Source organism: Pongo abelii, chromosome 7, assembly GCF_028885655.2.
Source record: "Pongo abelii isolate AG06213 chromosome 7, NHGRI_mPonAbe1-v2.0_pri, whole genome shotgun sequence".
Lineage (NCBI taxonomy): Eukaryota > Metazoa > Chordata > Mammalia > Primates > Hominidae > Pongo > Pongo abelii.
Window position 1 is genome coordinate 33,075,143 of NC_071992.2, and position 17,657 is coordinate 33,092,799.

General features: G+C 40.5%; 1 pseudogene; it reads right to left on the reverse strand.

Annotated features, from left to right (window-relative positions):
• Positions 1-687: 687 nt before the first annotated feature.
• LOC100440958 (BTB/POZ domain-containing protein KCTD9-like) lies at positions 688-1,722 on the reverse strand (annotated as a pseudogene).
• Positions 1,723-17,657: the final 15,935 nt, after the last annotated feature.

Genomic DNA, 17,657 nt, shown 5'->3' on the forward strand with positions numbered 1-17,657 from the left:
GCCTAGAATGAAATTCTGAGAAATTCTCATTTATAAGTGTTGTAGTGATAGGTAAGTTCTTCATCCATCCGGAGTTCCACTGTACCTTTGGAATGACAGTGATGTACAACGATGTCTTTCTTTCCACTCTGTCTCAATCAGTAAGAACTGGATATTACTTTAATTTAGCTACTGTTTTGTCCTAAAAAGTAAACATTATGAAAATGAGCCCTGAAAAGAATCTTAGGGAGTCTGGTCTCACCATATTCATACAGTGTGACAGGTATTTAAAGAGGGAGGGATCACTAAAGCTATTTATGAACCTGAAAAACGTTTTCCAAGTTTTCATAAAGTTTTAACAATTTAAATATCCATACTGCATCTAGGTATTCAATAAATATAATTGCATATGTTGTGCTTTCCATAAATTAAAATCCTCAAATGCCTCTCAAACCAAGATGGTATTTCCACATCATGCCTATTTAAAAGCAAATATAATAGATACTACTCCTGGTCATAAAACCAGGTAAACGCCCCTACCCCGTTCAAAAGGCAGCAATATCTAGTTTCCCTACATCTATTGAATGAGTGCTTTTGTGTTACAAATCAGAATATGGAAAAAAAAGTCAGTTTTTTCTCTTATGCACCACTGAGAACAAGCATAATCCTCTGAAAGTTTTTTTAAAAATTTCCTTACAGTGTTATTTCTTCTAGACAACTGAGTGGGTGGAGAAAGAAAAGTGATAAGGAAAACATTTTCATTTTCTACATCTTCCTCCAGCCCCTAAAATCCTCATTTGACACTTTGTGACATGTGTAATGGTGTCAGCATCTCTTCAAATATAGCTCCCTTCACGTTGGACCCTCTCAGGTTGGCTTCTTGAAGATCACACCCAGACAGACAGTTCTCTAAATCAGTTCCTGCCAGAGTTGCTCCTCTGAGGTTACAGTTCTTCGACTTCGCATTTTTTTAGTGTAGCCACTCTCAGGTTAATTCCTGTCATCTGACTTCCTTCCATATCCGCACCTTTCAGATTAGCACCTTCTAAACTGGCTTAAAGACCAGAAGGATCCTCAAAATTACACCGTTTCAGGGATGCTCCTTCTGCATTAGCACAGAGCATCTTGACTCCCTGGAGATTTGCACAGTCAAGCACTGATCCAGAGAGATCAGCTCGTTCAAGATTTGCACAGCAAAGATTTGCATGTGCAAGATTGCAGTGGCTTAAATTGGCAGTTTTGAAGTTAGTGAATCGAAGGTCCAAACAAGAAAGATCAGCACCACTGAAGTTCAAACCCTGGCATCGCAGTTCTAACTTGGTTGGAGTTGCTAGCAAAAATCAGACAAATTCCTTTGGGGATATTGGTGAATGATCCTCCGGTGGTTGAGAATTCTTTATTGCCACTTCTAGGTGTTCAATCAATGAATAAATGCCAAAAAATCTTGCTGCTTCTAACACACCCAATAAATTAATGCCATTATTTACAATGAGCTGTCTAAAATGCAAGTAATTCAAAATGGGTTCAAAGCACTCAGGACTTTGGTCAATTAAGAAAGCTCCTCTATGATCTTGCTTATTTCCCCAGACACCTTTGTCCTTAAACATGTGGGCCAGCATACTGTCAGGTTCTTTATCCACTGAAGTGCTCCATGTAGTTGTAAAGTACCGCCCCTGCAACATTTAATGTCAGCCAGTCTGTGTGGAATCCTAACAATCCTTCAGGAGGCTTAGAATCTGTCTGAGGATCTTCTGTTCTTGGGGGCTGCCGTTCAGGAACAGGGCCACCCGCCTCATCGCGCTGCCCCTGCTGGGTCCTGAGTGAGCCACCACCCTCCCAGCTGGTCCTCCTCCCACCTTTTTCTCCTCCCGCCCTTCCCCTCCCTCTACCCTCTCGGATTCGCCTCCCTTCGCCACCTTCCTGCCCTTGGAGACATACCACACACACACTGGCTTTCTTCTAATGGTATTACCAAGATTAATGAGCTGAACAGAACATACATTGAAAGCATTGTGATTAACTGACTTGTAACAATTCCATAACGGTTCTCTTATATTTTTGGGTTTATTGTAAACAACAAAATGGCACCTCAAGTGGTTGAACCTCAACTACTTCAAGGTTTATTCTCAGGTCAGGTAGTTTATCCTCAAGGTTTTATAAATATATTCCCCTCATTTATATTTCATTCACTCATTCATTCCCCAGACATTTATTAAACAGTTTCTTTGTGTTAGGCTCTAAGATGGGTACAATATTGTCCATTGACTTTGCTGCTCACTGCCTAGTATGGGATAAAAGTCTGTAGACAAATAATAGCAAGTAGAGTGTGCTAGCTGCTACCTTAAAGTGCAAAGAGTGGTTGGAAAAAAAAGTCTTTGAAGAGATATGAGTCTTGAAATTGGGATAAAGCAGAAGGGGGTACTCCAGGGAGAGAGATTATGATGGAGAAATGTGGAGGTATGGCTGCATGTCATGATTAGAAACTGCAAGATTTATTCTGTCACAAAGATACATCCACATGTGTGTTCATTGCAGCACTATTCCTAATAGCAAAGACATAGAATCAACCCCAATGCCCATAACTGATAGATTGGATAAAGAAAATGTGGTACATATACACCATGAAATACTATGCAGCCATAAAAAGGAAAGAGATCACGTCCTTTGCAGGGATATGGTTGGAGCTGGAAGCCACTATCCTCAGCAAACCCATGCAGGAACAGAAGACCAAACACTGCATGTTCTCACTTATAAGTGGGAGCTGAACAATGAGAACACACGGACACAGGGAAGGGAACAACACACACTGGGGCCTGTTGGAGGGTGGGGTTGGGGGAGGAAGAGCATTAGAAAAAATAGCTAATGCATGGGGGGCGTAATACCTAGGTGATGGGTTGATGGTGCAGCAAACCACCGTGGCACATATTTATGTAACAATCCTGCACATATACCCCAGAACTTAAAATAAAAATAAAAATTTAAAAAAGGAAAGAGTTTTTTTTATCCCAACTTCTAGACCACTTGGGAAGATTAGTGTGTATGGATGAAGCACAGGGTTCAAAATTGGGAATGACAGTTGATAAGGGTGGAAAGGGGAGGCTGATGTTGGATCACCAGGACTAGGAATGCCATGCTGAGGACTTGACACTTGATCCTGTACTTTGTAGGGAGCCACCCACTGAACAGCTTACTAGAAAATGTGCTTCTTAGAAAATGTCACCCAGGTGGCGATATGAAGAGTGGATTAAAGGTGACAAGAATGGAGGCAGGATTAACAGTTTGGCTTATTTAAAAAAAAAAATCATTGGTATTTAATCTCATTCCCAAAGAACTTAAAATACTTTATAAAAATAAAGAGCAAGAGAACAAAGCATTTTGTGAAGAAACTGGGGGTAGATAGGGAGAGAAAGAGGACTCTTGGGGTAAAATTATACCCTAAAATGCATGTCCTAGACTGGGTGCGGTGGTTTAGGCCTATAATCCCAGCACTTTGGGAGGCCGAGGCAGACAGATCACTTGAGGTCAGCAGTTCGAGATCAGCCTGGGCAACATGGTGAAACCTTGTCTCTGCTAAAATACAAAAAATTAACCAGGCATGCTGGTGGGCGCCTATAGTCCCAGCTACTCAGGAGGCTGAGGCATGAGAATTGCTTGAACCTGGGAGGCGGAGGTGGCGGTGAGCCAAGAATGTGCCACTGCACTCCAGCCTGGGTGACAGAGTGAGATTCCTTCTCAAGAAAAAAAAAAAAAAAAAAAAGAAAAAAAAAAAAGGGAAAAGAAAATGCAAGTCCCCCTACTAAAAGTAGGTTGCCCATTCCTGGTACTGAGATTTACAAAGAGAGTAGTTCATTGACTTAGTGTTCATGTCCTCAGCAACATCGATGTGATACAGGCTGATAGAGGCTCATGAACCCCATTTGTCCTTCCTGTGCTCACAGGAGGACTATATTTTCCAGTCTCCCTTTTAGTTAGGCCAGTGGGGCATGGGCTATTGGAATGTCATGGATGTGATGTCATCTACTTCGCTTTTCCAGCTCTTCTTTCCCCTTTGCATAGATCTTGGAAGGCGTCGGTTTTAAGAGGTGTAAGAGCTACCTTCAACACACTTTGGACTTTTCATGAGCGAGAAATTAATCCTTATCTTGTTCAATCACAGAGATTTTGGAGTTTATTACTGCAGCATACGTTAACCTCCCCTGATTAATAAAAGCCCTATTGTAAACCCATTTTAAAAATCAGCCAAACTATTAATCACGCCTCCAGTCTTGCCACCCTTAATCCACTCTTCACACCACTGTCTGGGTATCTGTCTTTTGGAGAGTAGTGGGAAATTAATTTTTTGAATTTGGTAGCACTAACCTGGCCAGTGGCAGACAGGATTATTATAACACGGTCTCTGTGGAGATGCATTCTTCCCTCCATCATTCACTGGCAATAGCTCATTGGGCTGCTTCAGATTTTCTGGAAGCCGTGAAGCCGTGACAAGTCTTGATTCTCTGCTGATGATTTTTGGTCAGTCCTATGGTCATGATTATAATTCACTGCAAATGTAAGAGGGCATTCAGCAACCTCTGATTACGTATCAATCTTTCTATTTTTTTGTTGTTGTTTCTTTGAAAGCACTTAAGATGCAATGAAGTTTCTTTTATTCCCCCCCCCGTAGACAATGCCTTTCTCTGTTGCACAGGCTGTAGTGCAGTGGTGTGAACATAGCTCACTGCAGTCTCAAATTCCTGGGCTCAAGGGATCCTCTCACCTCAGCCTCCTGAATAACTGGGAGTACAGGCACACACCACTGCACCCAGATATATATATATATATATATATATATATATATATATATATATAGTTGGAAGACACGGGGGTCTTACTGTCTTGACCAGGCTGGTCTTAAACTCCTGGCCTCACGATTCTCCCACAGCACTGGGATTACAGGCAGAAGCCACCATGCTTGGCCTGCAATTGCCTCTTTAACATCCACCATAATAGTCTTCCTTTGTTTCTTTCAGAAGTGTTGAGTGCTGCCTCTTGCACAATTTTTGTCATGAGTCAAAACCGTTCATTAGAACACAAAGTAGATGGAATAACAACACAGATAGCACCCTCATTGACTAAATGATGCAGTGTGGTGTGCTAGAGCTCATTGGCTGAGAGTGGATGGTACCATGAGTTGGGCCAACTCTTACTGCCTAAGAATTTATCATAGCATGCAGAACATTGGGAAAATACAGGAACGGTATCCTAGAGCAAGTTGTTTATACATTTTTTAGAAAAATATTTCAGAATCAGGAGGTTTATAACAAATACGTGCTGATCACTAATTTGTTAAATGGATATGATAAGGACTTCTGTGTAGCTGCTTATTATAGCTTTCAAAGCAAGCAGCTGGCACAATGCCACTGCACAATTCAGTGTTTGTCATTCTACGAGGATTAAAAGTGATGTGGTCCTGGTATCTAGTTCTCTGATCATCAGGAAATAATGGTCTTTTTATCATCAAGCAATTACCCGTGAAATCTTGCTTTGATACTGAGCTTGTGATCAATATTCTGGATGACAGAATAGTGAGATTATACTCTTATAGATTCTTGATGGATGGTGTTTTAGGTTTCCAATTTGGGGAAGATACACACACTTTATTAGATAGTTGCAGTGGGCATAGCCAGATGTCAAATTCAGAAAAGTTGTTTTCATGGATGAAGTGCATTGTTTATTCCATTTTGATGTAATTTTATTCTTATTTATAAAATAAAAAAATGTCGGTGTTTTTCCAATACAAAAACAAATGGAACCATTAATTCCATGTTTCTATACAATACAGTATAATCATGATATCCTTAATCTTTCCAATATAAATGGGAAAAAGAAGACATCTAAATGAAAGTAATATTAGCTTTTGGTGAATCCTTCAAGGTGAAGTGATTATATTAAATACCCCTCAGTAACCAAACAGTCTCGCAATGTGGGATTTTTAGACATGGAACCACAACCTCAGATTTTGTTTTGGAATAGGTGATCTTGAGTAACACCTTCTGATAGCAATATATAGCAGGGCCAAGTATATATTATTGTCACTCCTGATCTGTGACATTAAAGCCATACAATTAACCAGAGGGAATTCCTTTTTCTTTTCTTTCCATTAAAAAAAAAAACAAGTGTTTGTGCTGATGTTTTAATATCTGAAATAAAAAATCCTAAAAGCTAAACTTCTTGCTTATTTAAGCAAAAGAATCATTGGGACTCAAAGAGTTACTCTTTTTAGAAAATTGCCATCAACTACATTGCTCCTGTTAGAACTTAAAGAGGAAGGATTAGATTCTACCATTAAAAATTGTTGTTTGATAATTCTGAAGGAAGATTCTCTTTCTTTGGTGCTCTATTATAATTATTATTACATTTAAAAACAGAAAAAGCCCAGAGTTGTAAATTAAAACATTTGGCAAGGCCCGACTACTTTCCACTTTACCTTCTCTTTTTCGCTATTTTAGCTATTCTTTTTGCTATTCACCCCCATATTTCTAAATAATGCAGAGACATCACTATTTCTTCTTCCTCCCTTCCCACCAATTTCCATGATGGAAGGTGAGGATTTCATACTTTTACACTTTCCCCCCGCCCCTCCACACATGTAACACCCTATTCTACCAATATTACTACATATTTGATAAATCAGTATTTGTTACTATGACTATGTAAATAGTATCCATTGCTGTGCCTTGTAGTGTATTATAATTCCATTTACTTTTATTCAACTTTTTGCTTTCTATAGATCAAGTATACTATTTATTTTACATTTTTAACCTTTCTATTTGCCTATTTATTTATTTATTTTTTTGAGGCGGAGTCTCGCTCTGTCACCCAGGCTGGAGTGCAGTGGCGCGATCTTGGCTTATTGCAACCTCCGCCTCCCGGGTTTAAGAGATTCTCCTGACTCAGCCTCCTGAGTAGCTGGGATTACAGGTATCCACCACAAACCCCAGCTAATTTTTGTATTTTTAGTAGAGGGGGGTTTCACCATGTTGGCCAGGCTGGTCTTGAACTCTGGGCCTCAAGTGATCTGCCCATCTCAGCCTCCCAAAGTGCTGGGATTACAGGTGTGAACCACCATGCTTGGCCTCACCTACTTAATTTAGTCCCAAACTCTATCTGTTAAAATATAAATTTCCCCACAATACATCCAAATGTAGTGGGCAGGCCTGCCTGCCTGCCCTCCCTCCCTCTTACCCTCCCTTTTTTCCTCTCTCCCTTCTCTCTCTTTTTTCATTTCCCCCACTGGTAACATTCATTCTGTAGCCCCAGATTCCCCTGCTCCAACCTGGATGAGTTCTCTCCAGGAAGATGTCTGAGTACTGGTTTTCCTTCTACTGTCACCGTGGAAATTTCCTTTGCCTCTTTCCTGAATTGGATTCCATGCCTTACCCTTTCTTGGTTTATTGCTATACTTTGTCAAGCACATCCCCCTGAAACTTTTCGTAAAAGGGTACATCATGTAAAAGGGCACATCACAGGTTTATTTTTTGAGAGTTTGCATGTTTGAACATAATTTTATTCTACTCTTACACTTGAATGAGTTTCAACTCTGCATTAGTCAGCTTGGGCTGCCTTAACAGAATATCACAGACTGGGTGTTTTAAACAACAGACATTTATTTATTTTCTCACAGTTCTGGATGCTGGAAGTCCAAGGTCAAAGTTCCAGCTGATTCTGTTTCTGGTGAGGGCTCTCTTCCTGGCTTGCAGATGGCTGCCTTCTTGCTGTGTCCTCACAAAGTCTTTCTTCCAAGAGTGGACACAGGGACAGAGATAGCAAGAGTGAGCTCTCTGGTGTCTCTTCTTAGAAGTACACTAATCCTATCACATCAGTGCTCTATCTAAATGACCTCATTTAACCTCAATTACTTTCTTAGAGGCCGCATCTCCAAACATAGCCACACTGGGGGCTAGGGATTACAATTATTTTTTTCCTTAAAATTTTGAAGGCAAGTTTCCATTACCTTCTAGCATTCAGTGATTTTGAGACGTCTGAGACCATCCTCATTACAAATCCTGTGTATTGAACTGTTTTGTTCTTCTGGAGGCTTTTAAGATCTCCTCTTTATCCCCGGGCTTCTGAAATTTCATGATGATTTGCTTTAGTGTATGTTTTCCTAAAAAAATTCACGGTGTGGATGATAAATTGTGGCTATTTTAAATTGAGAAATTCATGTTATTTAATCTGAATGTTAAAAAATTCTTTTTAGATAATTTATTTTCTATTTCCTTTTTTTACAAAGAATTTCTGTTTTTCTGATTTAGATCTCCTGATTGATCCTTTCTTTTTTTACTGAGTTGTATTTTTCATATTTAATTTCTTTGTCTTTTTATTCCCTGTCTGTCTATTGAATGTTGGTACCTATATCTATCTATAAATATATACAGCCCTGAGACTAGATAGTAAAGGTATACTGTTCTTTCTACTATATGAAGGCAACTACCTCTGATTATATTGCTAATAAGGATGGAAAAAATTGCTAAGTGCACACTAATTTCCAGGAGCTGTGTTAATTTTCTCTAGTGAAGATACCACATTTGCATTGCAGCAGTGGTTGGCGTCATCATCTGCTACTGTTTGTGACAGTCTGTAGTCATCTTTGTGCCCTTTCTGGCTTTGGCATTGGGAAAACAGATGCATTTAATGGTGTTGTGTTGAGAATTATCACCCTGGGTGTCTAAAGTAGTCAAATTCACAGAAACAAAGTAGAATGGTGGTTTCCAGGGGCTGGGAAAAGGGGGAGATAGGGAGTTGTTGTTTATGGGTGTAGAGTTTGAGTTTTGCAAGAAGAAAATGTTCTGGAGATCCATCACACAATGTGAATATATATAACACGACTGAACTGTGTGCTTAAAATTGGGTAAGATGGTAAATTATGTTATGTGTTTTTTATAATTTTTTTAAAAGCAAAACAACAATCAAAGAATTATCACTGCATTTCTCAAATCTTTGATGGTGGCAATTATCATGGGGATGTAGCATTGTGTTTGGTTTATGATCTCAGTAAAGGCTGAAGCAGTTCCAGAAGTTTCTACCCTGCCCTTCCTACCCAAATAGCCCTCACTTCGCAGACCAGAGAACCACAGTAGGGAGTCTACCAGTTACTAAATATATCTATTCCCACTGTACATTCTGGGGTTAGGGAAATGACCATAGATAGAATGGGTCTCTGGTCTTCACAGCCAATATCTAATAACGCAGAAGGCCAGGTATTTCACTTTCCCCAATATCCAGATAGTCTCTTAAATGGCAGTAGGACCCTCTGGGAAAGCCCTGGGAGATGATTTAGGGAGAATATCTGTGGCTGCATTGCAGGATCCTTCCTCAAAGTTCTTGCTCAGTCAAAGGGTTTTGGGTGTATATACTATGTATTTGTTTTTTAGAGTCAGGGTCTCCCTCTCTTGCCCAGGCTGGAGTGCAGTGATGCAATTAAAGCTCACTGCAGCCTCAAACTCCTGGGCTCAACTGATCCTCCTGCCCCTTGGCCTCCCAAAGCACAGAGATTACAAGTGTGAGCCACTGGGCTGGCCAGGTGAACTCACTTAGGTGTGGAAACTAGTTAAGAGGCCCTGAATTCCTTGCTACAGCAGCTAGAGTGAGGTGTCTGCCCAGCAGACCTGGAATTCTTCCATTTATAATTACCAAGCAGCATCCTTGTAGTCTGTCCACTCCTTTCATTGACAGGGATTCCACGATCTATTAGACAACCCCAGAATCCTGCGAGTCTAAACCCTCCGATAACAACTTAGTTCTTGTGGCTTTAGTGATCATTGTGCCCCCCTCGCCTGTGGTGGTCAGGGTTGCTGCCTGTCCTCCAGTACGCTAGGGTCCCATTTTCCCCACCAAAGCCAGGGAGCATTGGTTCTTCTGCAGCGTTTCCCTCTATCATCATCGGCTTATGGAGAAGAGCTACTGCAGATCTTTAAAAGATGCCGATTACTGCCTTTCCCACCAACAAATGTCTTCCCCTCTCATCAAGGAATTACTTAATTTCGTAATGTCTTGGTGAAGGCAGTGTCCTCAGGTCCTTCTAGTGGGTAAGCGTAGGAGTGGCTATGGAGGTCGCTCATAATAGACCTGCTTCAATATCTCCACCTCACTGAGCTTTTGGATTCCTTCTTCTACAGTAAACCAGAGGATTTTTAGCATGTTAATCTCATTGACTACTTCTCACTCTTGAGTCCAGGCTTCAGTTAACCAATCCAGTAGACTGGTAACACTACTCCCTGGCACTGAAGCCAGTTTATTAAATTCTAATTCTGGGTTACGCATACCCATATCAATGCATGCAGTCCAAACAGCTTTATATATTTCAGTTTCTTGGTGCCATGCCCTTCAAATTGCTCCCATACATACCCTTCAGAATCCTGTAGGGGACATTGCACTTCTTTGTCTTGCCTCTGTTAGGATCAAACTCTCATCATGAACTCGGAGACAAGAACGGTTGAGGGTCTGGCAAGGTCCTGAGCATAAGAAACATTCATTTTTGAAGCAACTACCCCCGGTACAATCATTTAAATTTTTTTTTCTGCCCCAGGAAAAAGGCAGTGAAACTCAGAGTGGGGAGGGATTGATTCCACTTTCAAGGAAGGTTCAAAAAGATCTGGGGGTTCAACACACTCAACCTCATTTCTGATTGCTCAGATGGCCTCCTCCCTATCTCAGGCTTCCCCTCATTCATCACCAACCAATACCCTTATCTTGGTGAACAGACATGATAGTGCTGAGCACTTAGTGGGTTTTTCAACTCTACATCTCCTAAAAACAGGCTTGCCCTTGGGCCTCAGCTATTCATTCTGTTACTGTGTAAGACAAAGGAATCTTAACCAACCAACCTTCTTTCCTTCCTTCCTTTCTTCCTTCCTTCCTTCCTTCCTACTGAGACAGAGTCTTGCTCTGTCACCCAGGCTGGAGTGCAGTGGTAGAATCATGGCTCACTGCAGCCTCAAATTCTTGGGCTCAAGCAATCCTCCCCCCTCAGCCTCCTGAGTAGCTGGGACCACAGGTGTGTACCACCACACCTGACTAATTAAAAACTTTTTTTTTTTTTTTTTGTAGAGCCAGGGTCTACTTTGCCTAGGCTGGTTTTGAACTCCTGGGCTCAAGTGAACCTCCTGGCTTCCCAAGGTGTTGGGATTACAGGTGTGAGCCACTGTGCCTGGCCTGGTTTTCTATGTTTGTTTTGAGTTGAATGATTACCAACTCCAATTTCTTCTTTCCCGTAAGTATCCTCTCTAGGGAAATCAGAAAAAGCCAGCTGGTCCCATAATCTTTTTAATCAGCTCTACATGTTTTATAAGTACTGTTGTTGCCATAGCAATGATATATCCCAGACAGTTTATTTTTCAGCAACTTGCCTCCTACCTGCAGTTCATCCCATCCCTACCTGTGATAATCTAAGTAATGGTGATGCCAACACATGCCATGGGTTACTAGAACCCCAGTTCCTTTTAACAAGGAGGTTAACAAGGAGGTTATTTGTGAGCTTCTCAAATATGTATGATAAGCTCAACCAAGAATCCTGTTTTGAAAGTCTTTTTCCTAGTTTCACTCCAGGCAACAATGACTCTATCAGTCAGGGTCCTGTCAAGAAACAAATGGCATGCCCAAACTAGTTATTTGGAAGAGGATTTAATAGGGGACTATGTCTAGAGGTGCAGGTAAGGTTTGAGGAAGCTAGCCGATGCTATTATAGGACTACGGGTTAGTAACTGTGGGGAGTTGACAGCACCGGCTGGAAGAGGCAAGGGGAGGATGGTCCCGGATCTGCAGAGGGAAGCTCTGGGCAGATACCTGCCTGTCAAAGCTTGGCCTTTGGGAGAAGGAGGAAGCTACTCAAAGGAGGGAGCAGGAAAAGTAAACCCTTTGACCTTTTTTGTTTTCATTTTTGTTTTTTCCTTTTTCTTTTCTCTTTCTTTCTTTTTTTTTTAAAATTATACTTTAAGTTTTAGGGTACATGTGCACAATGTGCAGGTTAGTTATATATGTATACATGTGCCATGTTGGTGTGCTGCACCCATTAACTCGTCATTTAACATTAGGTATATCTCCTAATGCTATCCCTCCCCCCTCCCCTGACCCCACAACAGGCCCTGGTGTGTGACGTTCCTCTTTCTGTGTCCATGTGTTCTCATTGTTCAATTCCCATCTATGAGTGAGAACATGCAGTGTTTGGTTTTTTGTCATTGTGATAGTTTGCTGAGAATGATGGTTTCCAGCTTCATACAAATCCCTACAAAGGACATGAACTCATCATTTTTTATGGCTGCATAGTATTCCATGGTGTATATGTGCCACATTTTCTTTTTTATATATTTATTTATTTATTTATTTTTTATTATTATACTTTAAGTTTTAGGGTACATGTGCACAATGTGCAGGTTAGTTACATATGTATACATGTGCCATGCTGGTGCACTGCACCCACTAACTCGTCATCTAGCATTAGGTATACCTCCCAATGCTATCCCTCCCCCCTCCCCCCACCCCACAACAGTCCCCAGAGTGTGATATTCCCCTTCCTGTGTCCATGTGTTCTCATTGTTCAGTTCCCACCTATGAGTGAGAATATGCCGTGTTTGGTTTTTTGTTCTTGCGATAGTTTACTGAGAATGATGATTTCCAATTTCATCCATGTCCCTACAAAGGACATGAACTCATCATTTTTTATGGCTGCATAGTATTCCATGGTGTATATGTGCCACATTTTCTTAATCCAGTCTATCATTGTTGGACATTTGGGTTGGATCCCAGTCTTTGCTAGTGTGAATAATACCGCAATAAACATACGTGTGCATGTGTCTTTATAGTAGCATGATTTATAGTCCTTTGGGTATATACCCAGTAATGGGATGGCTGGGTCAAATGGTATTTCTAGTTCTAGATCCCTGAGGAATCGCCACACTGACTTCCACAATGGTTGAACTAGTTTACAGTCCCACCAACAGTGTAAAAGTGTTCCTGTTTCTCCACATCCTCTCCAGCACCTGTTGTTTCCTGATTTTTTAATGATTGCCATTCTAACTGGTGTGAGATGGTAACTCATTGTGGTTTTGATTTGCATTTCTCTGATGGCCAGTGATGGTGAGCATTTTTTCATGTGTTTTTTGGCCGCATAAATGTCTTCTTTTGAGAAGTGTCTGTTCATGTCTTTTGCCCGCTTTTTGATGGGGTTTTTTTTTTTTTTCTTGTAAATTTGTTTGAGTTCATTGTAGATTCTGGACATTAGCCCTTTGTCAGATGAGTAGGTTGCAAAAATTTTCTCCCATTTTGTAGGTTGCCTGTTCATTCTGATGGTAGTTTCTTTTGCTGTGCAGAAGCTCTTTAGTTTAATTAGATCCCATTTGTCAATTTTGGCTTTTGTTGCCATTGCTTTTGGTGTTTTAGAAATGAAGTCCTTGCCCATGCCTATGTCCTGAATGTAATGTCTAGGTTTTCTTCTAGGGTTTTTCTTGTTTTAGGTCTAACATTTAAGTCTTTAATCCATCTTGAATTGATTTTTGTATAAGGTGTAAGGAAGGGATCCAGTTTCAGCTTTCTACATATGGCTAGCCAGTTTTCCCAGCACCATTTATTAAATAGGGAATCCTTTCCCCATTGCTTGTTTTTCTCAGGTTTGTCAAAGATCAGATAGTTGTAGATATGCAGTGTTATTTCTGAGGGCTGTGTTCTGTTCCATTGATCTATATCTCTGTTTTGGTACCAGCACCATGCTGTTTTGGTTACTGTAGCCTTGTAGTATAGTTTGAAGTCAGGTAGTGTGATGCCTCCAGCTTTGTTCTTTTGGCTTAGGATTGACTTGGCGATGTGGGCTCTTTTTTGGTTCCATATGAACTTGAAAGTAGTTTTTTCCAATTCTGTGAAGAAAGTCATTGGTAGCTTGATGGGGATGGCATTGAATCTATAAATTACCTTGGGCAGTATGGCCATTTTCACGATATTGATTCTTCCTACCCATGAGCATGGAATGTTCTTCCATTTGTTTGTATCCTCTTTATTTCCTTGAGCAGTGGTTTGTAGTTCTCCTTGAAGAGGTCCTTCACATCCCTTGTAAGTTGGATTCCTAGGTATTTTATTCTCTTTGAAGCAATTGTGAATGGGAGTTCACTCATGATTTGGCTCTCTGTTTGTCTGTTGTTGGTGTATAAGAATGCTTGTGATTTTTGTACATTGATTTTGTATCCTGAGACTGCTGAAGTTGCTTATCAGCTTAAGGAGATTTTGGGCTGAGACAATGGGGTTTTAAAGATACACAATCATGTCATCTGCAAACAGGGACAATTTGACTTCCTCTTTTCCTGATTGAATACCCATTATTTCCTTCTCCTGCCTAATTGCCCTGGCCAGAACTTCCAATGCTATGTTGAATAGGAGTGGTAAGAGAGGGCATCCCTCTCTTGTGCCAGTTTTCAAAGGGAATGCTTCCAGTTTTTGCCCATTCAGTATGATATTGGCTGTTGGTTTGTCATAGATAGCTCTTTTTATTTTGAGATACATCCCATCAGTACCTAATTTATTGAGAGTTTTTAGCATGAAGTGTTGTTGAATTTTGTCAAAGGCCTTTTCTGCATCTATTGAGACAATCATGTGGTTTGTGTCATTGGTTCTGTTTATATGCTGGATTATGTTTATTGATTTTTGTATGTTGAACCAGCCTTGCATCCCAGGGATGAAGCCCACTTGATCATGGTGGATAAGCTTTTTGATGTGCTGCTGGATTCTGTTTGCCAGTATTTTATTGAGGATTTTTGCATCGATGTTCATCAGGGATATTGGTCTAAAATTCTCTTTTTTTGTTGTGTCTCTGCCCGGCTTTGGTATCAGGATGATGCTGGCCTCATAAAATGAGTTAGGGAGGATTCCCTCTTTTTCTATTGATAGGAATAGTTTCAGAAGGAATGGTACCAGCTCCTCCTTATACCTCTGGTAGAATTTGGCTGTGAATCCATCTGGTCCTGGAATTTTTTTGGTTGGTAAGCTATTAATTATTGCCTCAATTTCAGAGCCTGTTATTGGTCTATTCAGAGAGTCAACTTCTTCCTGGTTTAGTCTTGGGAGGGTATATGTGTTGAAGAATTTATCCATTTCTTCTAGATTTTCTAGTTTATTTGTGTAGAGGTGTTTATAGTATTCTCTGATGGTAGTTTGTATTTCTGTGGGATTGGTGGTGATATCTCCTTTATCATTTTTTATTGCATCTATTTGATTCTTCTCTTTTTTCTTTATCAGTCTTGCTGGTGGTCTATCCATTTTGTTGATCTTTTCAAAAAACCAGCTCCTGGATTCATTGATTTTTTGAAGGGCTTTCTGTGTCTCTATCTCCTTCAGTTCTGCTCTGATCTTAGTTATTTCTTGCCTTCTGCTAGCTTTTGAATGTCTTTGCTCTTGCTTCTCTAGTTCTTTTAATTGTGATGTTAGGGTGTCCATTTTAGATCTTTCTTGCTTTCTCTTGTGGGCATTTAGTGCTATAAATTTCCCTCTACACACTGCTTTGAATGTGTACTAGAGATTCTGGTATGTTGTGTCTTTGTTCTTGTTGGTTTCAAAGAACATCTTTATTTCTGCCTTCATTTTGTTATGTGCCCAGTAGTCATTCAGGAGCAGGTTGTTCAGTTTCCATGTAGTTGAGCAGTTTTGAGTGAGTTTCTTAATCCTGAGTTCTAGTTTAATTGCACTGTGGTCTGAGAGATAGTTTGTTATAATTTCTGTTCTTTTACATTTGCTGAGGAGTGCTTTACTTCCAACTATGTGGTCAATTTTGAAATAAGTGTGGTGTGGTACTGAAAAGAACGTACATTCTGTTGATTTGGGGTGGAGAGTTCTGTAGATGTCTATTAGGTCCACTTGGTGCAGAGCTGACTTCAAATCCTGGATATCCTTGTTAACTTTCTGTCTCATTGATCTATCTAATGTTGACAGTGGGGTGTTAAAGTCTCCCATTATTAAAGTGTGGGAGTCTAAGTCTCTTTGTAGGTCTCTAAGGACTTGCTTTATGAATCTGGGTGCTCCTGTATTGGGTGCATATATATTTAAGATAGTTAGCTCTTCTTGTTGAGTTGATCCCTTTACCACTATGTAATGGCCTTCTTTGTCTCTTTTGATCTTTACTGGTTTAAAGTCTGTTTTATCAGAGACTAGGATCGCAACCCCTGCCTTTTTTTGCTTTCCATTTGCTTGGTAGATCTTCCTCCATCCTTTTATTTTGAGCCTATGTGTGTCTCTGCACGTGAGATGGGTTTCCTGAATACAGCACACTGATGGGTCTTGAGTCTTTATCCAATTTGCCAGTCTGTGTCTTTTAATGGGAGCATTTAGCCCATTGACATTTATGGTTAATATTGTTATGTGTGAATTTGATTCTGTCATTATGATGTTAGCTGGTTATTTTGCTCGTTAGTGGATGCAGTTTCTTCCTAGCCTCAATGGTCTTTACAATTTGGCAGGTTTTGCAGTGGCTGGTACCAGTTGTTCCTTTCCATGTTTAGTGCTTCCTTCAGGAGCTCTTGTAGGGCAGGCCTGGTGGTGACAAAATCTCTCAGCATTTGCTTGTCTGTAAAGTATTTTATTTCTCCTTCACTTATGAAGCTTAGTTTGGCGGGATATGAAATTCTGGGTTGAAAATTCTTTTCTTTAAGAATGTTGAATATTGGCCCCCACTGTCTTCTGGCTTGTAGAGTTTCTGCTGAGAGATCAGCTGTTAGTCTGATGGGCTTCCCTTTGTGGGTAGCCCGACCTTTCTCTCTGGCTGCCCTTAACATTTTTTCCTTCATTTCGACTTTGGTAAATCTGACAGTTATTTGTCTTGGAGTTGCTATTTTCGAGGAGTGTCTTTGTGGCGTTCTCTGTATTTCCTGAATTTGAATGTTGACCTGCCTTGCTAGTTTGGGGAAGTTCTCCTGGATAATATCCTGCAGAGTGCTTTCCAACTTGGTTCCATTCTCCCCGTCACTTTGAGGTACACCAATGAGACATAGATTTGGTCTTTTCACATAGTCCCATATTTCTTGGGGGCTTTGTTCATTTCTGTTTATTCTTTTTTCTCTAAACTTCTCTTCTCACTTCATTTCATTCATTTGATCTTCCATCATTGATACCCATTCTTCCAGTTGATCGAATTGGCTACTGAGGCTTGTGCATTCATCATGTAGTTCTCGTGCCATGGTTTTCAGCTCCATCAGGTCCTTTAAGGACTTCTCTGCATTGGTTATTCTAGTTAGCCATTTGTCTAATTTTTTTTCAAGGTTTTTAACTTCTTTGCCATGGGTTTGAACTTCCTCCTTTAGCTCAGAGTAGTTTGATCGTCTGAAGCCCTCTTCTCTCAACTCGTCAAAGTCATTCTCTGTCCAACTTTGTTCCATTGCTGGTGAGGAGCTGCGTTCCTTTGGAGGAGGAGAGGCGCTCTGATTTCTGGAGTTTCCAGTTTTTCTGCTTTGTTTTTTCCCCATCTTTGTGGTTTTATCTACCTTTGGTCTTTGATGATGGTGACGTACAGATGGGGTTTCGGTGTGGATGTCTTTTCTGTTTGTTAGTTTTCCTTCTAACAGCCAGGACCCTCAGCTGCAGGTCTGTTGGAGTTTGCTGGAGGTCCACTCCAGACCCTGTTTGCTTGGGTATCAGCAGCAGAGGCTGCAGAACAGCAGATATTGGTG